Below are 26,346 nucleotides of genomic sequence, written 5' to 3'. Positions count from 1 at the left end.
GTCATGTTCAGTGGTGGAGGAAGTACTGAATCTCAGTACTTAAGTAAAAGTACAAATAACCTTTAGTAAAAGTAGAAGTAACACAATGACAACCATACTTAAGTAAAAATTAAAAAGTACCTGATTTTCAATGTACTTTAAGTATTAAAAGTAAAAGTACTTGCATAACAATTGATTCTCTTAATGTCTATTTTCTAATGATTAATTTAATTCTAACTCATTCAACCTAATACTCCTATAATGATGTTCAATAATGATGGAAAAAAATTGTTGTCACCATTTCTGAAACAAGCTTGCAATTAGGCAATATAAACCATGCTTATCCTTACAATAGGTTAATAACTATGTTTGGCAGTAAACGTGATTAATTTATGGTGTAATTCTGAACCTCTTGGCTTGCCATAATCCTAACCAAACGTATATTATAGACGGCGTGTTTCCCCACGTAAAAACACATTTTCGCGTATAAATTGCACGATAAACGCACTGCGTGCGAGACACATTAAGTTGATGTATCTATGGCAACCAAACGTCACTGGTGAGACAAACGTGCAACGAACGGACGGTCAGATTACGTTTTGGCAGGGGAAAAACTGATCAGAAAATGTAATGAAAATGTAACAGAAGTTGTAGAAATGTAGTGGAGTAGAAAGTATAATAATTGCTGCAAAATGTAACGAAGTAAAAGTAATTTATTCTACTTAAGTAAAGTAAAGATACGTGAAAAATGTACTTATTAAGTAAAGTAACAAAGTATTTGTACTTCGTTACATTCCACCACTGGTCATGTTCAAGAAACCAATTTGAAATGATTTGAGCTTTGCGACATGGTGCATTATCCTGCTGGAAGTAGCCATCAGAGGATGGGTACATGATGGCTATAAAGGGATGGACATGGTCAGAAACAATTCCCAGGTAGGCCGTGGCATTTAAACGATGCCCAATTGGCACTAAAGTGTGCCAAGAAAACATCCCCCACAAACACCAAATTCTGCCTCTACCATCTGAATGTCTCAACAGAAATCGAGACTCATGAGACCGGGCAACATTTTTCCAGTCTTCAACTGTCCAATTTTGGTGAGCTCTTGCAAACTGTAGCCTCTTTTTCCTATTTGTAGTGGAGATGAGTGGTACCCGGTGGGGTCTTCTGCTGTTGTAGCCCATCCGCCTCAAGGTTGTGCGTGTTGTGGCTTCACAAATTGGTTGTAACGAGTGCTTATTTCAGTCAAAGTTTCTCTTCTATCAGCTTGAATCAGTCGGCCCATTCTCCTCTGACCTCTAGCATCAAGGCATTTTCTTCCACAGGACTGCCGCATACTGGATGTTTTTCCCTTTTCACACCGTTCTTTGTAAACCCTAGAAATGGTTGTGCGTTAAAATCCCAGTAACTGAGCAGATTGTGAAATACTCACACCAACAACCATGCCACGCTCAAAATTGCTTAAATCACCTTTCTTTCCCATTCTGACATTCAGTTTGGAGTTTAAGAGATTGTCTTGACCAGGACCACACCCCTAAATGCATTGAAGCAACTGCCATGTGATTTAGATAATTGCATTAATGAGAATCCTTTAGGTGAGTGTATATGAGCTTTCTTCTTTAAACGTAGCTAGAATTTGCTCAACAGTCAGTAAAATAAGTCCATTCATGAGTATTCAGTCATTTTCTGTAATTGTAAGCTTCATTTTTAGTCATCTTATACTATAAATCATTTGATTGAAAGTTTAACGCGGCATGCAATGGTCATTTGCCTTATCTCAGGTTTAGCAAGAAACTTGCTGTAGTGTGAAAAGATCATAAACTATGCATGAAAGATAATTCATGTCATGTATTGAATGCAAAACCTGAAGTCTTTTGTTGAGATGTATTAAAAGGGGCCTCGCTGTCATCTGATTAAAAATTTGATTTCATTCATCAAATTGTCTTAATTACTGCTGACTTGAACGTCCTTGAAAAGCTACCCAGTGTAGATTACATGTATTTTCATCTAGATGATTAATGACAAGATTTATTCATTGCGAAAAGTGCCTGGCTGTCTTCAAAGACATTCGATGTGGAGCAGTAATTTGATTCAATTACTGCCAAGTGCTTCACAAAGGCAAAATCAATTCAGTGGGGCTCTCACAAATATAGCTGTACATATTCCTATTAACAAAAGTCGCTTGAAAGCCTCTGTTTCGATTGGGTGGCACAAAAACCATCACAACAAACAAGGTGCTCCTATGTGGTTGTTCAACCTCCTCCCCTCGAAGTTCAACAATGCAGACGCTTGGACAAAGTTATGCTTCGATTAGATCCAAGAAAGCCCCGTTTGATAAGTATTAACTGCGAATCAATTTCCTTTGTCTAAAGTTAAAGAACTTAACCCAATGGTGACGGACTAATTTAGTATTCCTGTAAGCAATGAGTAAAGAAGTACATTTCTAGACTTTTGGGCACCGTTAAGGCCTGTTCACACCAAATACAATAGCTAGAACTATAAAGTTTTAATGATCATCTTAATTCTGTGAGAATAGGAAGTCAACGCCACAACTATGATGAAAACGACACAGAGGGAAGATGCTTTTCCAGCTGGTGAATATAAAAAGATCCATTTAAAAAGCTTGAACATTTACAGATTATTATAAAACTCAGCGTTTCTAGCACACAAAGTAGTGTAAAAGTGCACTTGGTTGTATTGAATATATATATATGTATTGTAAATATTGTACTTACAGATCATATAATATTAATGAAATAATATGCCACTTAAGTGACTGTTTCTTAACACAGACTTGAATACAAATTAATAGATTTAAACCATTATGACACAATCATGTGTCATTATATCGATGCTGTGGTTGCCAGCATCATACCGTAAAATATGGTGTGTTACCGTTTTTGAAACTAAAGCTAAATACTGTATTGTCAGCTACAGTATAAAACTTTAATTTAACAGCTACATGCTCTAACACAAAAATTGTAACACACCGTATAGTTACGGTATGATGCTTGCAACCACAGCAGCCACACTGTAAAAATATTTTCAAGATTTGTTTTCACAACATATTTTCTTTTGTCAAATCAACTTTATAATAATTTATTTAGTTGAGATAACTTATTATTTTCAGTTTCTGATAAATTAATCTCCTTCATTGTATTAACTCACTTTTTCCAGTTCAATCAACTTAAAATTTTAAGGCAACCAGGGTTACTTACTTTTTTAAGTTAAACCAACAATTTTTTTTTTTCACAGTGTAGTAATCACAACATTTTTTCTTTTGTCAAATCAACTTAAATAATTTATTTAGTTCAGATAACATATCATTTAGAGTTTCTGGTGGTTAAATTAATCTCCTTCATTGTATTAACTCACTTTTTCCAGTTCAATGAACTTAAAAGTTTAAGGCAACCAGGTTACTTACTTTTTTAAGTTAAACCAACAATATTTTTTTACAGTGCAGTAGTTTACCGTTTTTTTTTACCAGATTATTTGTTACGAGCAACAAAAAGTTTGAAATTCATCAACGCTTTAAATTGTGTGTTCAGATGGCCGAAATGTCCGTACCGATTTAATTTTCAACGTTTATTTTGAACACGGGGAAATCGTTATTTATTCAAGCCTTGTAATTACGAAAGTTGAAAGTCGCACGTTAAACTCGTCCCCGTGTTTGTCTCTAAAGTGCCTATGACTAAAAATAACCCCAGTCGAGAAGCTACACTAACAATTTCCCATTGATTCGCCCATCCACATCAGAATTAGGTGTCTGAGGTGAGAGACGTGATAATGGCTTTATCTCACCTGCTGCTATATTCATCAAACTTGTTTTGAGATCTCACTACATCTACACCCGTGTGAAACACTTTTCTCCTGCTCTTAGCAACTCTTTGACTCCACTTTGTGCTATAAGTTGTCTGTTTTATATTTAAGATTTAGATTTACCTGACAAGGAAATGTTATGTTAAGCACACTTGTAATTCCCTGACTTATGTGACGGTCTATTTGGTTGTTTTGTAATGCTAGGTGAGAGAGAATTCAACTCTAGAAAGAAAATAAACAATCATTATTCATCTGAAGTCAGTTCAGACGGATTCTGAGGTTCGTCGTGGTGAGGTCACTGGTGTGAGTGAGTGGTGGCGGGGCTAATTTGCATATTCATAGAACCGAATTCAGCTGGATTAAAAAGTCATTTCAGTAGCAGAGCAAGTTATTTACATTTTTATTACACATTTGATTACAAACTTTAATTCTCACTATTAACTATTTGCTTATTAGCATGCATATTAGGATATTGGTTGTTTATTAGTTTAAATCATATATTTAATGCCTTATTCTATGATCACATTCTGTATCCCTCAATCGTACCAACACCTCAACCACTACCTTACTAATAAATAATAATAATAATAATATTAGTCATGTGACCATCGACGAGTGGATATCTGAGCTGGTGTGAATGAGTGGAGGCGGGGCTAATTTGCATATTCATAGAACCACATACACTAAACGAGGCAAGGATGTAGAGTTACATTCAAGCTATTTTAAGGAATTAAAGTTTTTTTTTTTTCAAGGAGAAAAACATTTATATATTTAAATATTTCATTTTGGTATTGAAAGATGACTTTTAAGGGATAGAATATTTTATTTTTACGTGGACTTAAAATTTTAAGCCTTCTTGGTAACAATAAAAGTCCTAGTTAGCATTATTACTAACATTAAATGATTAGTAATATGTTTTTTTTACAGTATTTATTATTGTTTTTAACATTAGTTAATAAAAATAGAATTGTTCATTGTTAGTTCATGCTGTTTCAGGTCCTTTTAAATATATTAACAGATTTTTAGATTTTTAGCATGTACAGTAGAAGTATTCAGAAGTATTTTTCATAGTTAACTAATACACTCTAAAAAATGCTGGGTTGTTTTAACCCAATTTTGGGTCAAATATGGACAAACCCAAAATGCTGGGTTAAAAATGTAATGTAAAAATTTAACCCAACGGCTGGGTTAGTCCATATTTGACCCAAAGTTGGGTTAAAACAACCCAGCATTTTTTAGAGTGTACACTCTAAACAATGCTGGGTAGTTTTAACCCAACATTGGGTCAAATATGGTGGACAAACCCAAATGTTGGGTTAAAAATGTGATTTAAAATTTTAACACAACTTCAACATTCACTTTCAACTGTACATTTTTTTAATTACATTTTTAACCCAACATTTGGGTTTGTCCATATTTGACCCAACTTTGAGTTGAAATATACCAGCATTTTTTAGAGTGTAGCAGCTGTTAATACAAAAAAAAAAAACCTTATTGTAAAAATTAGAGAATTTTTAATAAGAAAAGTGACCGTCAAAAAAATCTTTTTAATAAAGCACACATTTTAGCGCATTTGCCATGGCTTTTTATTGAATTCCCCCAAATGTATATTTCCAGATCTAAATGATATTTCGCATGCAGCGTATTCTCAGTCAGCACGTCAATGTATCTTTGAGAGCACTATAGGCTTTAACAGAATGCCAAAAAGTGTGATGCTCCTCGATCGGCTCTTATCAGCGAGAGGTGTGATACCATCTCTCTATATTGTCACCGCAAATCAGATTGCGATCATTTTACACTCCATATCTCCATCATTTTACTCCCGTCTGTCACAGCGCTGGGCTGTGTTGATATTATTACTACATATTTCTTTTCTTTTTTGTATCGGCCTTGATGGAAAGACTGTCGTGTCCAGACTCACGATTTGCTCTGGAGTTTGACTGGGAATCAAATTGTCATTTCCTAAATGACAAGGCGATGATTTGCCCAGGTGGCAAAGAGCGATTGGACGTGTCTGTTGACAAATGGACACAAGGACAGAGCTGGCAGCTTTCTTCAGGAGACAAAATGCCCCCAGCCACAGGTCTGTATTTATATCCAACGTCGCAGCAGGAAAGGTGTCGCTCACACGTTCCAGAACAGCAGGGGTTTGAAGGGATACGCAGTGGAGAAACGCTCTTAAAAGCATTTTTGTGTAATGCAAAAATAAACTGCTAACTCTTTATCTGCGCTGTCGTGGTCAGATAGCCATTAGAAATACATGAGATGTCACGTCAGAGTCTTTTATGAATTATGTGCCATTTTTACTGTATGTGGAAAACACAGAGCACTTCTAATTGTAATGCACTGTATATATATATATATAAAAAAAAATCATTGTCAGCTATACAAGCCTCTAGACAAGCTCTTGCGCGGTTGTTGCAAAATATTGCGACATGTTTTTTCATAACTATCTGTAGGTGTCTGTGTCAGGGTAGCTGACAAATAACATGAACTTTTTCCTCTTTAAGAGCATCAAGATTTCAGGTGAGAATTAAATATTGTAGGTACTTTTGCTGGCCGTCACTAGCTGCTACATTTTTATTAAGAAACCTCTTTTTTAGTTCACTTAAATAGTAAATAATTGTTTTTTTCTAAATATGTTTATTTTAATCGGGATTAAGTGCAGATGTTGTGTTTTTGTGTAAACATGATGGTTATTGTAGTCCTAGACTAAATGTGAGCATGCATTTACTAAGTAAAATGATATAAATACTGTTCGTTTTCTCACACAAACCGCTCGTTTCGTGTCTTAGGCCATCAATGTGTACTTCCACTTACGAGTCATTAAATCATGTTTAATTTGGACTTCTCTGTGCATGCTCTTTGAGGTGGTGACCATAGACCTCCATTATGTGACTGATAGACACGAACGGTTTGACCTAAAAGTATCAAAATTGAAACTACTGTGGAAACAAAGACACCAACATCTTGGATGCCCTTGAGGTAAGCTAAAACATACCAAACATTAATTTCAAAGTATCCCTTTAACACATTTCTTACTTATGAAACTTTTTTAGGTTAAATATGTAATGCATGATAACGATGTGTAATATGTCACAACAAATACATTAACTCCAACTCTCCTGCCTTATCTAGCTTTGAAATGAATTCAGTATTCTACAATACTAAAAACATGTATTAATATAGTAGATAGATATATTTATATGTATATTTCAATTCTACAAGAATGAAAAAACGGTAATTCTTAAAACTTTAGTATATCTTAAAATATAAATATAGATTTCATTCACTTCACAGTGCACAGCACTGCTGTCACGGCTTGACATGTCGTTTCAACTACCCATCTGCCCTTGTGTTCAGATATGTGTAGTGATGTGAGAACTGCATGTTGCAGGGTGTTTTTATGCCAAAGGCTTTCGTGTGTGTGTGTGTGTGTGTGTGTGAGTGAGTGAGTGTATGCTCACCAGTAAAAACGTCTCTTGTGAAAGGGGAGGGATGGTGGCAGGGAATGGATGACATGATGGAGCTGTGGGGCGATTAGACAAACGCAGCAGATACACAAATCACTGTCCTCTCCTACCGCTCAATTAATTAGTAACAACCACACACACACACACACACATAGTGAGGAGATGAACACAACATCAGTGGCCCCTTGTGGGAAGATAGCTCAAAATGCATATAGATAACATGCCACTTGACTTGAAAGTGGCGTGTATGTTTACGCAAAAGTCATGATGCCATGTTGGAAATAAACATAATTTTAACCTGAAATAAACCTGACGTATTTTAGTAATTTTAATTTTAGTATTTTTTTTTTAAATTTTATTTAATTTTTTATCAATTTTTTTTTTTAATTTTCAAGTTAATTTTAGTAAATTTAATAGATTCTGTTTGTCACTATTTGACATTTTTTGCAACTGCATACAGTGTTCCCATGACTTTCCAAAGCATGTGAATTTAAATGCACACATTTAAGGCTGTCTAATGCAAGCGTGCCGCACAAGCCCTCAAAAGTGAAGCCAAAACGTCTCGATCGCCCCCCTGTGACCGGTCCTAGTATAGCTCATAAATCCCGCCTCCCCATGTTATTCAATGGGACGCGAGACCAACTAAACAATTAAATGACATTTCACATATCCTTTTTCCAAAGATAGTTTCTGTCATTTACTGTAGTTTCTATCACGTTGATGTAATTTCAAGTGTTCGTTTTTAAAATAAGTTTGTTTTTAGTTAGTTATGTGATGATAAAAACGGTGCTCTGACATCATGATTGACAGCTGTGATTGACAGGTTCTCTGTGCGAGGTAGTCACTGAAGCACCAGCGGACTTTTTTCATAATGTTGATTATGTGGTTAGTAGTTGTATTTACCTTATTTTAACGAGGTTCTGCAATCAGCAGACAACATTGGAGAAGAACGAAGCAGACAGAGGACACTTAATGAAAGTGCGGGGCGTGTGCTTACACTGTAAAAAAATATTGTTGGTTTAACTTAAAACAGTAAATAACCTGGTTGCCTTAAAATTTTAAGTTGATTGAACTGGAAAAAGTGAGTTAATACAATGAAGGAGAGTAATTTAAACATCAGAAACTCAAAATAATAAGTTATCTCAACTAAATAAATTATTATAAAGTTGATTTGACAAAAGAAAATATGTTGTGATAACAAATCTTGAAAATATTTTTTACAGTGTACGTTTGATTCAGCGCGAAGGAGGGCGCGGCCTTGATTTCGCGGCTTTACTTCCTGCTCACGACTGCGCATGACTGGTCCCGATACACGCAAGTGCGCAGACTCAGGTCCCAAGATGTCAGCGTCATATCGAGGCACTGGCGGCTACAGTTCTCTCCGATGGAAAAGAGCGGAGGGGCGTCGTCCATCTTTTTTTACAGTCTATGGTCTAATGCGAAACATCTTTCTGTAACATTCTCACGCCTGTTTCACAGAACGTATACAGAGTTAGAATGTAGTGCGAATACAGACAAGGATCGTCCATTGCGCCACCTTTTTCAGATGTTCTCCGACCACTGTGATTTATGAAGGGCAGCATATGTGATCAGAATCAGAAAGAGCTTTATTGCCAAACATGTTGCCAAACAAACAGGAGCATCCAGTGTAGAATATATACCAATAAACAGAATTGTGAATGTACAGATACTGTAGGCTATTTACCGATTTGAGATGCTATTTACAGATGTACAATCCTGAGATGTGTTCAGGTGTAATATAGCCTGAAGGTAAAAGCTGGTCTAATGCCTGACTGTTTCGGTGCTCAGTGCTCTCTAGCAACAGCCAGAAGGCAACAGTTCAAAGAGAAAGTGGGCTGGGTGTGTGTGGGGTCCAAAGTGATTTTCCTAGCCCAGTGTAAAGTACTTGGAGGTTTGGTTGGGGTGGTATCAATGATCCTCTCAGCAGTCTGGACTGGCCGTCTTCTGATGTCCGATTCGACCACACATACACTCTAAAAAATGCTGGGTTGTTTTAACCCAATTTTGGGTCAAATATAGACAAACCCATCCATTGGGATACATTTTTAAATTACATTTTCAACCCAATGTTTGAGTTTGTCCATATTTGACCCAAAATTGGGTTAAAACAACCCAGTATTTTTTAGAGTGTTCTATATTCAACATGATGTACACTACCCCAAGAAAAAGTTGCTGTTTGCATTTAAATTAGTGTCTATGATTGGAGCTTTATTGCAATATTAGGTTTCTAGCATGTTAAATGCTTGGCAATAGTTATACTAACCCCGATTGATGAAGTGGGTAGCTTTCCATTTCTTAAACAACCATGTAGGAAGACACATCATGGCCATATTCCAGGATGACAATGGCAAGATTCATCAGGCTCAAACTGTGAAAGAATGGTTGGGAGGGAGCATGAAGAATCATTTCCACAAATGAATTGGCTGCGTCCAGACTTTAAATTCATTGCAAGTGTTTGGGATGTGCTGGAGGAGACTTTACTTTGCTGAACTCTTGCATTATTAACACAAGATCCTGACCAAAAAATGATGCTCCTCTTCACTCTATAAAATGCTGGGTTGTTTTAACCCAATTTTGGGTAAAATATGGACAAACCCAGCCATTGGGTTACATTTTTAAATGATAATTTTAACCCAATAGTTGGGTTTGTCCATATTTTACCCAAAATTGGGTTAAAACAACCCAGCATTTTTTAGAGTGTTGATGGAAATAAATGTTCTGATGTTATTTCCATCAAGAGGTGCATTGATTTTTTTTTTGTTTTTGTTCAAGATCTTGTATTGGCAATTTGAATTCAATAACTCTAAACTCTAAAGCTAAATATACCAGTTTTAACCATTTAAACAGGGTTTTTATGTTGGTGTAACAAAACTCCTGGCAATAATGTGTTTTTTTTTGTTTGTTTTTTATCAGTGTTGAAAGTCAGAAGGGGACTGGGAAACACACCTCACTTATATGATTCTTCTTTTAAACCCAGGCGTATTGTAACCAAGAATAATGCACTATATCTTTAATTCAGCATGATCGGTTCAGAAAAAAATAGACTTGGCGGCGAAACGATCCCTTCTGCCTTGCCCCTGCTGCGTGCAGCTGCGCCGCCTCTGTATGCAGTGTGAATGCGCCAAAACAGATGTAACACGGTTTTGTTTCACATTGTACTGGTTGGCTCCAGAGCAGGGTTTTATAACCTCGGTTAAAAAAAGCGCAGCTAGTCCGGCTTCTCAATTACAAGAGTGAAATATTTTGCCAGGGGTTAAAAACAGGGTTTAGAATGATGATAATGCAGGGTTAAAAGCAGGGTTTGGATCGATGATAATCTGGGGTTAAAAGTAGGGTTTGAAATGATGATAAATCTGGGGTTAAAAGCAGGGTTTAGACCAATGAAAATCTGGGATTAAAATCAGGGTTTAGAATGATGATAATCCAGGATTAAAAGAAGGGTTTGGAATGATGATAATCTGGGGTTAAAAGAAGTGATTGAAATGATGATAATCCGGGGTTAAAAGAAGGGTTTAGACCGATGATAATCTTGGGTTAAAACTAGAGTTTGAAATGATGATAAATCTGGGGTTAAAAGCAGGGTTTAGACCAATGAAAATCTGGGATTAAAATCAGGGTTTGGAATGATTATAATCCAGGATTAAAAGAAGGGTTTGGAATGATGATAATCTGGGGTTCAAAGCAGGGTTTAGACCGATGATAATCTTGGGTTAAAAGTAGGGTTTGAAATGATGATAAATCTGGGGTTAAAAGCAGGGTTTAGACCAATGATAATCTGGGATTAAAATCAGGGTTTGGAATGATGATAATCCAGGGTTAAAAGCAAGGTTTGCACTGATGATAATCTGGGGTTAAAAGTAGGGTTTAAAATTATGATAATCTGGGGTTAAAGCAGGGTTTAGACCAATGATAATATGGGATTAAAAGCAGGGTTTGGAATGACAATAATCCAGGGTTAAAAGCAAGGTTTGGAACATTGATAATCTGGGGTTAAAAGCAGGGTTTGAAATTATTATTATCCAGGGTTAAAAGTAGGTTTTGGTATGATGATAAACTGGGGTTAATAGCAGAGTTTGGAATGATGAAAATCCGGGTTAAAAACAGGGTTTGGAATGATGATAATTCGGGGTTAAGCACGGTGTGAAAAGCCATTGGGCTTTTTACACTTGAAATAGTTAACCCTAAGTCATTTAAAACCCCCAGTTAAATGGGCTCCTTGGTTATCTTTCTTCACTACTTCCGTTACCGCCCAAAGCGCGTGAATATGAGGCATGCGATTGGTTGTCGGTTCTTAAGCATAGTTTTCTACCACTCTACCATTAACATTTCACACTGTGTAAATTTGCCACCCCAAAAACGAAGCTAACCCTGGTCCAGAGCAGGGTTTTCTAAACCTTAAATTACAAGTGTGAAATGTTCCTTTACCCAGGGTTAAGAAATCGCAGACGCAGAAATCGCAGATGATAACCCGGGGTTCAGCGCATTTTGAAAAATAATGTGTGCCCCCTAAAAGCACAAGTGGTCCCTGCCTGCCTGACCACTGGGTGTCAACATAGGTCCATGGGATTTTGTCACACTTACATCATTCCTTTGTCAATGCAAAGCGTTCTTTGTCTTTATTGTGACCCAATGACATACAAATGTTTGCCTTATATTAGCTGGGTTTATATTTCTAGTATGAGTGGTAGTTGTTTTACTGTGTTGAGCACCCATATACAGAAATTCAGTTACTGCTCTGACGTGAGCTGTCAAAACAGGAAGAACACCCAACTTCACCTCAGATAAAATCTCTTCGGGCTCTTCTCTGTAAGCCTTCAAAAAGACACCTCAGAGTTTTAGCTCGCCTGCCTCTCTCAGATCCTCACTCAACTCCAGAATGCATTTTGAAGACTCTTTATTGGGAACTAAATCTATTCCCCTATACTTCCTATCTGGGAGAGAGAGAGACTGAGACTAGGACAAAGTTGCCACACACACAAAAAAAAGTTTTCAGTGCACCATGAGCCTGAAGTTCTGTTTTAGGATGGCATGGGCCATAGGGATAGTATGAGCAAATATTAAGCACTGCTTTACAGGGTAATTGAGCAAATAACAAAATAATACGTACAAGAAAATTAAGAAATGTGTATACATGTGTTTTAACATATACCTACCAATTTAACATACTCCTAGGACTTTCATGTTCACAGTCTGCCAGCGACGCTTTGGGAGGAAAAGGCCAGTTAGCTCAGCTTGATTCGGAAATTACAAGCTAAAACGTAACTTTGTAACGTATAAAGCGATTTAAGAGTTGGAAATGAAAGCTAACCTGCCATATTCTTGTGGGCTTTCATCTCCGTGATGAGTCTGTCAAAGAGCCGTTGCTTTAGGAGGTGTGTGGTTGTTACTTAAAACATTTCCATTTACAGTACAGGCTAATATTTTCCCAGAATGCATTGAAACTCTACAGTTAACACACTGTACACAGTTTATACAGTAGGAAACTGTTGAGAAAAGTCCTGCGAAAACAAATAATTTACAGTGAAACTGCCGTCAGTAAGGGTTTTGACATCATTTCTGCACCACCTTGATTTAGTATAGGAATTACTTCTTAGCAAACTTTTAGTCATTATGGTGTCCACTTGTATTGTACCGGTGTTTAAGAATTCAAAGGCTGCAAAGAAGCGTAAATATGAAGAGAACACAAATCTGAAAAACCTCCATGTTTAGTGTCAAACTGGATGAACACAAACACAGAGTTTTAACCTTTTGTTGCATAGGGGTATCGTTCGAGGGCTTGGAGCCAGAAGGGCGTTAGTGGCTTTTAACAAACTTTACAGGAGAGACAAAATTTTGACCACGCTTCAATCACCTGTATTATTAACCTTAAACCACAAACATTGCAACCACAGGCATATTTACATGAAATGAGTATTTAATGAGTATTTAAGTAAAAAATGTGTAGCATATTAACACAAAACAAAGTCAACACGTCAGATACCCCGTTTTGTTGCTGTATTCAATACAGTTTGATCTCAGATAGGCATTTTGGCACCATTGGATAGAGCTCATCGAGACCTTTATTTGCATTTCAGATCGTTAAAATAGGGCCCATAGAGTTCTAATGACGTTGTTCCGTGACCGTCACACCCCTTTGTAAATGTATAAAATCTGCTTCACCATCGCTATGCTGTCGTCATCGTGTAAAGCCCGCCCCAACGTTTCTGATTGGTGCCGCGATTTCGGCGGATTGGAAATGGGTTTGAATGAGCTCTTTGCCATACTAACTTGCAGAGCAAATCTAAATTTGCCGAAAGTTGTCTGGGTTTTCCCAGGCTATCCAAGCCCTCGAGTTGTAACGCCACCAATTCCACCAATCAGAGATTAGAGTCCCATGATCATTTCGATTTGTACTCGCTTCCTCTCAGATCCTAAATGAATAGTTGTCAGGGATGGAAATAGGCACATCTTTGAGAAGTGTTACAACCATCCCCTTGCCTACAACTATTTTTAATACTTTTAGAGAATTCCTAGACTGTGAAAAAGTGAGATATGTGAGGGAAAAAAAGAGGTGCCACTTTTTTTTTTAAGGAACTGAAGAGGTTTTGAAGAAGGGCAGGTCAGTCAGATCAGTTGTGAAGAAAATGTTGAAAGCCATTGATGCCCGCAGATAATGGAAACTTTTGTGTCTTCTGTATGGATCCATTTGACGAAATCACAGCCAAAGGAAGTGTGGGTAAAATGAGCCCCAAGGCGCACAAAGCCTGCACTCTAGGGTTAACAGCATTCATTTGTCACCATTGTGACTGATTGAGTATATTCACCAGTGTTGTAGTCGAGACCACCTCACTCGAGTCCGAGTCTAGACCGAGACCAGAGAGAGTCGAGTCCGAGTCAAGACCGAGTCCATTGAGAGTCGAGTCCGAGTCGAGTTCGAGACCACAGACGGTCGAGTCCGAGTCGAGACCGAGATCAGTGAGGGTTATTACCTAATTTACTTTTATTTACTTAGAGAAATCCTTTTTTTTTTTTTTACTGGATTTACTTAGAGTTTAAAAAATATGATCAGTTTAGGGTAAAAAGGCCACATAGTAGGTGGTGTTAAAAGTAATTTTATTACAATTTGTCATGCGCAGTTGCGCACTAGAAAATCACCAATCACTGGGCGTGTCAATCAATTTAAAGAAATATTTTATTAACATACATTAATAATCATGAAAAATATTTTGAATTGAACACGAGTGGACTCGGGAATAAGTCCGAGTCCGAGTCAATTCCGAGTCCAAATGGACACGAGTCCATGACAAGACCAAGACCATTAAAATATCTCGAGACGAGACGAGACGAGACGAGTCCGAGTCTCGAGTACTACAACACTGATATTCACACATCGACACACAAACTCTCACACACATTGACTGTGTTTTTGTTAGATCAACACAGGTACACTGGAGTTGAGTGTTCATTAAGCATAAATATTGTTAGGAAGACTTATTTCCACACACTCCTGAGTTAAACAGAATGTGGGTGTGAGTTGTAGACACAGGACAGTCACAGAACGAGAGACATTGTTTTGCATTGATCATTTGATTGTTTCAATAAACCTGATTGCGTTCATGAATGTTTATTGATTCTGAAAGAAATAAATCTAAAGTTGCTCGGCACTAGGCTATACATTACGCACTCATGTATGCCCAATGAACCATGTAGTGTGTTAATTGTATTTTGCCATTCAACATTAGAGTCTAAGGCCTCGTCCACACTACTGCGTTTTCGTTTAAAAACGGAGACCTTTTGCTACGTTTGCACCTCCCGTCCACACTAAAACGGGAAAAACGAAGACCTAAAACGGAGAAGTTTAGAAACGCTGCATCTACGTTTTGCGTTTTTGATTCTCCGGAGTGCGTTTTAGTGTGGACGAGACAAAACCATACAAAACGGAGAACTTCAGAAACGCTGACGCTTGGCTCTATGATTGGGTGTTATCAGTCATGACGTGTCCTTCCCTGATTCGTCAGCCACTGTTTACACCGGCACGCGCATGCCCAGTGTTGGTGAATGGTCACGTGATCCGCGTTTTCAGTCGTTTTAATGTGGACGGAGATCGTTTCTAATACGCAGATAAAACGCTGGTGTGGACGGAGATCGTATTCGTTTTAATTCTCCGTTTTTAAACGAAAACGCAGTAGTGTGGGCGGGGCCTAATAGTCCATCTACATAAGTAAAACTTTGAAAGTTGAGTGCATGAAGTGTTCAACATCCCACAATTATTTTTCGGTGAAATAAGTGCCTCTTCCAGGTTTTTGAGGTGAACTTCTTTTGTTCAACAAACTAATTGCTGTCTTTAATGTATACTACAAAATAGTGCTTAAGTATGCATATGACGTCACGCCGCTGCGTTGCCATGGCGCGAAATGCAAATGACGGGCTGGAAGTGATTTGCTGTATTCATAAAAGCACTATAAAAAAACTCAAAATGCCTATGTTTTGCGTTGTTTATTGGGTAACGTTTCCTTTTACAGTCCAGTTACCCATGTAAATAGTATGTACTTATTTTAGTAACTACAATTACTGGGTAATAACTTGTACTAACCCTGAACCTCCTGTTCCATGTACTTACCTTATATTAGCCAGTACTTTCTAGGTAAATACACTGTAAGTACTGTACTGTAAAAGGAAGCGTTACCGTTTATCGTTACTTAAATCGATCAAACCACGAGGAGTTTTTAATCGTGTACCAAAAGTTGTTGTTCATAAGGGGGGAAAATGCAAGAAATTGTCTGGAAAAACTACGGAAAAACCACTTGCAAACCTATACGTCTGCAGTCGGGGGGAGCCGAATAGGAAAATACCCGTGTTTGTAGTGATCACTTCGTCAAAGGTGAGTTAATACGACTTAAGTGGCTGTTTGTGTAATTAACATACCAGTTTCCAAACTTTGTAAAGTCAAAGTATGTCTGTAAGACAAGGTATTGCTGATATCTACCACCTCGATGGCAGGAAAATATTTCAATTCAGTTGAAAAACGTAAGGATCACGTCCAACATATGTTTGATTTCTTGTTTATATCTTTCTCTTGTAATAGCGTGTAAAGTAGTATAGTACGGACTTTCCTCCATCTCGTCCATTGCGCTCCTCACTCCCTGCCCTCCATCTGAATTTCACGCGTCATCATAATCACGTGACTGAAACCCAGCTATTGGGATGGACCTTGCGTTTCTGATTTATCAAGTCAATTCAAGTCACCCTTTATACTTGATAAAAACCATCAGAGTAAGAGAGCCATGACTGTCGTCCTGAACAAGTCATACAGGGTCGTATGATCCACTGTGTTATGACAGACCTGTAGGAGAAAGTGTGAATTAATTGACCATTAAGAGGATACATTTATCCACACAGTAATAAAGTTGGGAGCAGGGGATCAGCCGGAGGAACGGTTAATTAAACAGCTACCATGACTAACGGGATGAAAGGGGAATTTCTCGCTCTGTGTAGCACATCTTCATTCGGAGCTCTTGCCACAGAACTGTGGATCCATATCACACACACACATACGCATGCATGCACACCCACCCACCCACCCACACACAAGGAAGAATAAATTCTCAATATTTCTTCACCATTTAACAATATGTTGAAAAAATTGGTAAAAATGGCTTAAAACTATAGATTGTATAGTGATACAACATGTTTTAAGTATTAATTGCAAGACAATCGCCTCCCCCCCCCCCAATTTATATTTAATATATTGCCAATACCAAATCAAAAGTCTGCTGCCATGAAGTGCATCTAAGGATGGTAAAATATAAGAGACCATCCATTTCTTTAAGGTCCTTCAATATCTGTTATCAGGCACTCGGCAAGCTCTATTTGAACTGCTCCCGTTTTGCTGTGAATGGACTTTCCATCTTTGCTTCTGGAATTGACTGACGGTTGGCCAGTGACCTTCGGTGGAGGTCACAGGAAGTGGCTTTCACAGGTTTCTCTTTTCCTCTGAGACTGAAGATTCGGTGATATGCCAAAATGTCATCTTTGATACACAGATACAGTGTCTTTGGAGCATGTTCTATGGTAATACTAATATTTCATTTAAAAATGAAAAGGAAAAAAATATGTGTGTGCGCGGGGGTTGGTGTTGTGTTGATATGATGTGTTGTTGATATAGTGTTTAGGAGGTTAATATGCTGTTACTGTTCCAAAGCAAAAGAGATAATTGATAAATTTGTGATAAATGGCTACAGCGTAAGAACTTTGGCAATTACAGCTTTAGAAAGGAATTTCTAAATGGTTGTTACATTTTTTTTGTTTGCTTTCTAAGTGATTACTACTGTGTTACTAAGGTGTTCTGGTGTTTCTTGGTGGCTGCTAGGGTGTTACCAAGTTGTTGCTATAAGGTCTTGTATTAATTGATGGTGTTTCTAGGTGGTTGCCATGTTGATGTTTTTCTGCCAAGAGGTTGTTATGGTGGTTGCTTAAGGGTCCAAGGCAAAAAAGTCCTCTAGAATATTGTTAAATGCTACAACATATTGAGAATTTAGTTCTACTTCAGATTGTCTTAGATTTTATATGATCGCTTTATATGATGGACAGATTGATTTTAGGCTTTTATTTACACACACAAACAGAAGCTCAACCATACCTGTTTGACACTTGAGAAGAAACCTCATTGATTCTTGTTGAAGCTCAAACGTGCCGTGTAATAAAGCTCATTGGTTCTTGTTGAAGCTCAAACGTGCTGCGTAACACGAGAATGAACCTCATTGGTTCTTGTTGAAGCTCAAATGCACTCTAAACAATGCTGGGTTGTTTGAACCCAAATTTGGGTAAAATATGGACAAACACAAATGTTGGGTTAAAAATGTCATTTCAAATTTTAACCCAACTTCAACTTTCACTTTCAACTATATTTTTTTTAATTGCATTTTTAACCCAACATTTGTATTTCCATATTTGACCCAAATTTGGGTTGAAACAACCCAGCATTTTTTAGAGTGTGTGCTGCGTAACACTAGAATGAACCTCATTGGTTCTTGTTGAAGATCAAACGTGCTGTGTAACACGGGAATAAACCTCATTGGTTCTTGTTGAAGTTCAAACGCGCTGTATAACACGGGAATGAACCTCATTGGTTCTTGTTGAAGTTCAAACGTGCTGTGTAACACGGGAACGAACCTCATTGGTTCTTGTTGAAGCTCAAATGCACTATAAACAATGCTGGGTTGTTTAAACCCAAATTTGGGTAAAATATGGACAAACACAAATGTTGGGTTAAAAATGTAATTTCAAATTTTAACCCAACTTCAACTTTCACTTTCAACTATATTTTTTTTAATTGCATTTTTAACCCAACATTTGGATTTCCATATTTGACCCAAATTTGGGTTGAAACAACCCAGCATTTTTTAGAGTGTGTGCTGCGTAACACGGGAATGAACCTCATTGGTTCTTGTTGAAGTTCAAACGTGCTGTGTAACACGGGAATGAACCTCATTGGTTCTTGTTGAAGCTCAAATGCACTATAAACAATGCTGGGTTGTTTGAACCCAAATTTGGGTAAAATATGGACAAACACAAATGTTGGGTTAAAAATGTAATTTCAAATTTTAACCCAACTTCAACTTTCACTTTCAACTCTATTTTTTTAATTGCATTTTTAACCCAACATTTGGATTTCCATATTTGACCCAAATTTGGGTTGAAACAACCCAGCATTTTTTAGAGTGTGTGCTGCGTAACACTAGAATGAACCTCATTGGTTCTTGTTGAAGATCAAACGTGCTGTGTAACACGGGAATAAACCTCATTGGTTCTTGTTGAAGTTCAAACGCGCTGTGTAACACGGGAATGAACCTCATTGGTTCTTGTTGAAGCTCAAATGCACTATAAACAATGCTGGGTTGTTTAAACCCAAATTTGGGTAAAATATGGACAAACACAAATGTTGGGTTAAAAATGTAATTTCAAATTTCAACCCAACTTCAACTTTCACTTTCAACTATATTTTTTTTAATTGCATTTTTAACCCAACATTTGGGGTTGTCCATATTTGACCCAAATTTGGGTTGAAACAACCCAGCATTTTTTAGAGTGTGTGCTGCGTAACACGGGAATTAACCTCATTGGTTCTTGTTGAAGTTCAAACATGCTGTGTAACACGGGAATGAACCTCATTGGTTCTTGTTGAAGCTCAAATGCACTATAAACAATGCTGGGTTGTTTGAACCCAAATTTGGGTAAAATATGGGCAAACACAAATGTTGGGTTAAATGTAATTTCAAATTTCAACCCAACTTTCCCTTTCAACTATAATTTTTATAATTGCATTTTTAACCCAACATTTGGGTTGGTCCATATTTGACCCAAATTTGGGTTGAAACAACCCAGCATTTTTTAGAGTGTGTGCTGTGTAACACTAGAATGAACCTCATTTGTTCAAGCCACTGGGGGCATCTTTACTTCCTATCATGACACTACTATCTCTGCAACTTGTGCTAAAAGCTAAAAGCAAATTGTCTGCACAGACTGTGAAAAGGTTTTTATTTCTGTCGGAGACAAGGGGCTGCCAAAGATATTATTTGTATAGTTTTTTGATACACTTTGTACTGTACTATCTGGAGGATTATCAGCATCTCTATTTATTTGACCCATAAATATATCAAGCTGGGTAAATCCTCTGGGATGACGTTTGAAGCGTCTATCAATCACTTTCTCAGGAGTCGCCACTCAAACCTGCTGCTCTCTGCTGAAGCCAATTTGTGCCTGTGTATATTGTATTGATCTCTTCTGCCTGTGGGTCATATTCAATCACAAAGAATTTTAATGTTTGAATCAAGTTCTCAGAGTCCTTTAGGGGCTCATCAGTAGGTTTCAGCTCAAAGGGCAGATAAGACCGATGCAGCAGCGATTCCTTGATGGAAACCTTTTCCCGAACACCAGAGAGACCCGTTGTTGTTTATGTGGTTCTCAAGATGTTGACATGTTGAGTCCTTCATGGTCTATTCTCCACAAATACTGTCAGTTTTTGATACTATGATTCTGATATCAACCTTTCTCACACTAAAATCACTTTCAAATGCCACTTTTCTCCAAACAAAAAAAGCCAAGTGACCTCAAACTAGCTGATTTTTATTCTTTCTGATATAAAGTTGTGCTTGTCCATGCAAAAGTTGCTCCATGTTGCTATGGTGTTATGGCTGGCTTCCAGGTTTGCTTAGGGGTTTCCAAGGTGTTGCTAGGTGGTTGCTTAGGAGTTCTGGATGGATTCTGGGGTGCTGCTAGATTGTTATCATGGTGTTGCTGGGTGATTTATAAGGTGTTACTATGCTGTTATTAGATGTTTGCTCGGTGCTTTGTTGGTTTGTTGTAGCTTGGTGGATGAGAGGGTGTTCTGGGAGGTTTCTTGAGTGTTGCTAGGTGGTTAATATCATGTTGCTAAGTGGTTGTTTGGGTTTTGCAGGATGGTAGGTGATGTTATTAGGGGTTTGGTACGAGTTTATTGTGATGTTCCTGGGTGATTTTTAGGGTGTTGCTAGGCAGCAGCTGTGTTACTATAGTTAAGTTTGGGTGGTTTCCATGATGTTGCTATGTGGTTGCTAGGTTGTCACTATGTCATTGTGGTGTTCTTTGTGGTTTCTCTGGTTTTGCTTGCCAGACAGTTCTGGCCTTTTCTGTCAGTTTTTTTTTTTTATTGTGTTGGTTGGTTGCTAGGGTATTGCTAATTTGTTCTGAGTGGCTTCTATGGTGTTGATTTGTGTTTGCTAGAGTGTTGTTACATTGTTACTATGATGTTGCTAGGGTGTTTGAGTGCTTCCTTGCTGGTTGACGGCAAATTAGCAATCGTCAATACATTCCCCAGCAGACTTCAAGAGTATTATTCCCGTATATACAGTAGCACAAACAATGGGAGATGAGTTGCTTGCCATAATATAATACTTTGGGTATAAGGTTTTTTTTTTTTTTTAGAAATCCTAGCCCTAAGTATGAGCAATAGCAAGGCTTGCCTTATAGCAAGCACTACTAATTATTTCAGGTAACTGCAGGTCTCTCAACCGTAGTAACTCACTGTTCTCTGGAAGTTCAGCTCAATCATGTGGCAACTCGTGGTGAAATTGCTCTCTCTCCTCACAGATGCTGGACCTGGAACCAATTATCTGGAGATGTGTCTTGGGTCCCAAAATATCATTGTCAGGCTGCCACACACCAAGAGATAAAAGAGAATAAATGGAGTCAAATCCCAAAGTGACATGACAGACTGCCTTCTATTCCCTATCTCCTCCAAAAAGAAACTGATGTAAGGCTGCTGCTATACTGTAAATATCGCATATTTCACATTTCTCGAGAACCATATAATGTCCACAGAAAATAAATTCAACTCATCCCTGTTTTTTTAAGCAAAAATCGTGGTTACTGTAATGCAATAAAATGGAGGTAAAATATGTACTGTTTTAAAGGTAGAGCCTCAAGATTGAAATATTATATTCTGCCATGAAACTAGTGTGAAATAATCAGAGTTCAAGATTTCCAGATGTAGTCTTTGCAACAGAATCCCTCCTTTTTTGACCAACACATTTCCATGACCTTTCCAGTCATTACTTGACAAGGAAATTAATGTTAATGAAGTTAATGGATCATTCAGACCATTTTTTTTTTGAAAAGGCTTGATTTATTTGTCAGCAAGAAATGACTAAAAATAACAAGTGGATCTCAAAATAGATCACACTTTCAAGCAAAGTTTTAGTTCACACAAAACTAAAGATTCTGGTATTAAATACCCACCCTGCTGTTGTACCAAAACCAATAAGATTATCTTTCATCTTCGAAACACAAATAAAGATCTTTTTGACGAAAACTTTCTGTCCCTCAATTTACAGCCTATGCAACTACCACTTATAAGATATTAAAGAAACCATTAAAGTAATCCATGTGACCCAAGTTTTGATTAAGCGACACAAGTGCATTTTTGTGCAATAAATCAACATATAATTTAACACTTTATTTACCAAAAATTCATCCCCAATGTGCCTTCGCAAGAGCAGACGTTGCATGAAAGTGGTACTTCAAATAAAATTTGTATCAATTGTACCAGTAGGTGGCGCCATAACTGAATTTCATTCATTCATTCAAACTATTGTTTTAATAATCTAAAACTAATTATAATAATTAAATAGACTGCAATTTTAACAATTTTGTCAGAACGTCTAGCAATTTAAGTTATTTTGTTTAGTTTAGTGTGTTAATTCAGAATCCTGATCTCCATTTTAAACAAAACAATCCTGATTCTCAACGTATTCAGAATCGTGCAGCTCTACTGTGCTTTGTTTATATAAAAACAGAAATCCAGAAGCAATAAGTCAAAATGATTTTCTTTGGTAATCAACATTGTGCCTTCTACTCTAGCTTACCACATACTAAATCCAGAACTTTCCTTTAAAACTAGCTCATTGGTGATTCATGTGTGAGTTGGGACATATTTATTCATTCCGAGGAGATATTACTCTTGCAGCATTGCAATGGGAGCAGATATTCTCACGTCAGAGCCTGACAGCTCACATTAGTGTCACAAATGTGCTAAAAAGAAAAAGAGGTGCAGAACTGCTTCACAGGCCATTAGAGAAATCAATCGCAGGGCGATCAGCCTTTCCTGACACCCTCCAGATCTTATGGACTGACTGATGGGATTGATGTTCTTAGGTCACATTTGAAAAATCTGTAATAAGCTTTGGTGAAATGCGATTGTATATTGAAACACAGATGCTGTCCCATCATGCAATGCGGCTTGTCTTGTGATGGCTATCATTCATGGAGGTAAAATCTCCAAAGGCAGAATCGAGGTGTTAAGGCATTGTTTCCTGCATGATTGTTGTCCTGAGATTAAAATCAATGGAGCGCCATCCATTTAAGAAAAGCTAGAATGATTTGGAGCCGATTACCCTTAATCAATTTCCAATGTTGAGCGGCTGAAATTTCATTGAAAAATAACAAGGAATAGGTGCAAATCAGATGAGATATAAATTAGATTAAATTCTCCCCTTTGGTTATTTATTTATTGGTCATGGTGACCCATTTTAATGGAATTGTAAGGCGTTTGGTTATTGGTTGTGTAACTATTTGTCTCTGCCTGATGCTGATCAAAATGCTTTTAAAGATGAATTGAAAATAGAAATAGTATGTATACTGATAAAACTGTGCATAAATAGTGTGGTACAAATGTCATTTACACGACAACAGCGTTTTGGTGGACACAAACAACACAACAAACAATGAACGAGAACTCGTGTGAACTGACTGTAGCTGTGTCTGAAACCGCTCACTCGTTCACTCATTCACTAATCCATATATAGTGTATGGCATTTGAGTGCACTATATCTGCAAGGAGTGAACAAGATGAAGTGAGTGAATTCGGACGCTGACGTTTACACTGTGCGTCGGAGAGTTGGAGCTGTCGCGGAAAAGGCTTTGTCTCGCGTACTGATAAAACTCCTTTTATCTTACATTACCTACTTTATAAAATAATATTAACAACAATAACAATCATAATGACTTTATTTTGTAATTATACCTCCGTGCCAGCTTTGTAGTTTCATCGACTGAAATTGTCTGTTAACTCTCACGTTCACAGATGACGTGTCGTCGAGCGCCCTCCGGCGACCGTTATTATATTCAAAACGACGATTAACGGATATTTTTCAAATCCTCCACTGGATGTAATGTAATCTCAGTTCTCTCCGCATTGGATTGTGGGAAATAGGGCTTCAGCAAGTGTACATCGAATGTACACTCGAATTCAGAGAGGATTGTGGGTAAAAGTAGTGAATGAATGTAGGGAATGATGTTGTTCACTCAGAATTCGGACACCACTACAAAATGGCCGACACCCGATATAGTGCACTATATAGTGGATAGGGAGCGATTTCAGACACAGCTTGTGACAAACCATGACAAGAGCCTAAACAGAACAATGAAACTATTAAACATGATAATAAAACTAACATGATCGCAATAGAAATATTCTGAAACCAAGGTCACACTAGACATGGAGCATGTAAAATTTCTTTGGACACACATTCAGCATATAACAAAACAAAATGTAATAAAAATATGCAGGTCAGAGTTTGCCAAACTTGATCTGTGCTTGAACACAGCAAATTCATTGCATGAGCTTGCGTTTCCGGTGGATGGATGTCAATAATTGGTTAATCATACACTTATTTGGTTTAATAACCAATCTGGACATGCTTATTGACTCATAACTTGATAACAAACAAGATGCTGCTGGCGAACAGCGGTCTTCCGATTCGGCTTGGACTTGGAGTTAAGAGACCGTCACTTAAGTCATTCTTAGGGGAGATGTGTTCAGAGTTTTGACGACCGGATACGGCAAAAGTTTAATATATCAATAGGTTCGCTGGTGGGAAAACGCTCAGCCACAGCCATTTGTTGCTCTGGGGTGCGTTTCCTGAAAGCATCGTTAGCCAACTATGGTCGCAAGTTCCGTCGTTATCAGCATAGTTTAACGAGTCGGTGTTTCCCGAAACCATCGTTCCAATGAACATTTGCAAACAGCATCGCAAAGTTTGGTTTGAACGACAGCTCTCGACCTGTGGTTAGAGGCATCGTTTCTATATTGCATGACATTTGGAGGTAATAAATCCTTATCTTGAGAAAAATAAGCAAGCCGACATTCAGTACAACCAGTGTCTTCTATTTAGAATACATACAAATGGAATTTACGTCTTTTAGTTTGTCAAAAGATTTGTAGTAACGTGTTTGAAGAGTACGCATGTGCGAACGTGCATACTATGTAAGAACGAGCCAAATATTGAGTCTGGTAATAAAGCAAAACAACTGAGAACAATTAGAAATAGTCCTCAGATGACATGTCTGTAATTTATATAAAACAAATCTAGCATTAAAGGAGAACTCCGGCGAACAATGAACCTTTGGTCTAATAAAACATCGGTACATAGTCAACCGTTCTCTGAGTTTTGTTTTCATGATAATCGAATGTAAAGAGTTTTATCTCTAAAAACTGTTTAGCGTATAATGCTAGTAATAGGGGCATTGAGTAAGTAAAAAGAAATCGCTAGTTTATACCACTAACAAGGCTCAAAATAGCCCCACACTAACGCAGTAACATAATGAGGCTCCATACATACAAAACGAAGCATTGAGAACTTTGTAAGTGTACAGACCGTTTAATAAGAAGATACTTTATGAAGACAGTTCACTTCGCGTATACAGGCAGGAGCCATCTTAAAAAATAGTCTCGATGAGTCGATCCCCGAACGCCGTTCATACAGTTCAGAAGTTCGTTGAACTTCATAGAGTTCAGATCACTCAGCACGACGTTCGTGATTTGACTTATCGAGACTATTTCCTAAGATGGTTCCTGTCTGTAAACACAAAGTGAACTGTCTTCATAAAGTATCTTCTTATTAAACGGTCTGTACACTTACAATGTTCTCAATGCTTCGTTTTGCATGTATGGACCCTCATTATGTTACTGTGTAAATGTGTCGGGCTATTTTGAGCCTTGTTAGTGGTTTAAACTAGCGATTTTTTTTTTTTTTTTTTACTTGGTCAATGCCCCCATTACTAGCATTATACGCTAAACAGTTTTTAGAGATAAAACTCTTTACATTCGATTATCATGAAAACAAATCTCAGAGAACGGTTGACTATGTACCGATGTTTTATTAGACCAAAGGTTCATTGTTCGCCGGAGTTCTCCTTTAATTGGATCTCAAACAGTTTCATTAAAGGTAGTTAATACTCCACCACGTGCGAAACCAACGTGGTTGAACGATACTTTGCGACAGTGGGTTTCGGGAAACAGCCGTGACTAGCTAGTTGATTTTTCCAACGATGCATCGTACTATGGTAGTGAATCAGCGAACTACGTCGTTGTACGGGAAACGCACCCCTGGTTGGTTGTGGCGCTATCCTATGGCGTGCAGAGGGATATTGAAAGACAACCGTTTATCCCACCCCTCAGATTGAGGTATGCCAATTGTGAGTTCCCAGACCTAATATCTTGATGTAGTAGGTCTGGCTTGCCAAGCTAGATCATGATCA

The 26,346-nt window shown here is 37.7% G+C and overlaps 1 long non-coding RNA gene across 2 annotated transcripts in view; it reads left to right on the top strand.

The window, feature by feature from the left end:
• Positions 1 to 26,346, top strand: part of LOC120483385 (uncharacterized) — a 141,122-nt gene that overhangs the window by 69,559 nt on the left and 45,217 nt on the right. Inside the window, exon 3 of one of the 2 annotated variants that reach the window (XR_005623595.2) lies at positions 21,400 to 21,666. The exons of the other annotated variant lie outside the window; for it this stretch is intronic. This is a non-coding gene — a long non-coding RNA (uncharacterized LOC120483385). Of the gene's footprint in view, positions 1 to 21,399; positions 21,667 to 26,346 lie in introns of those variants that run through there. 2 annotated transcript variants of the gene reach the window in all.

Source organism: Pimephales promelas, chromosome 16, assembly GCF_988280905.1.
Source record: "Pimephales promelas chromosome 16, fPimPro1.hap1.1, whole genome shotgun sequence".
NCBI classification, from domain to species: Eukaryota; Metazoa; Chordata; class Actinopteri; order Cypriniformes; family Leuciscidae; genus Pimephales; species Pimephales promelas.
Note: the sequence above shows the minus strand (reverse complement) of the source record. Positions and strands in the feature narration are given on the sequence as shown.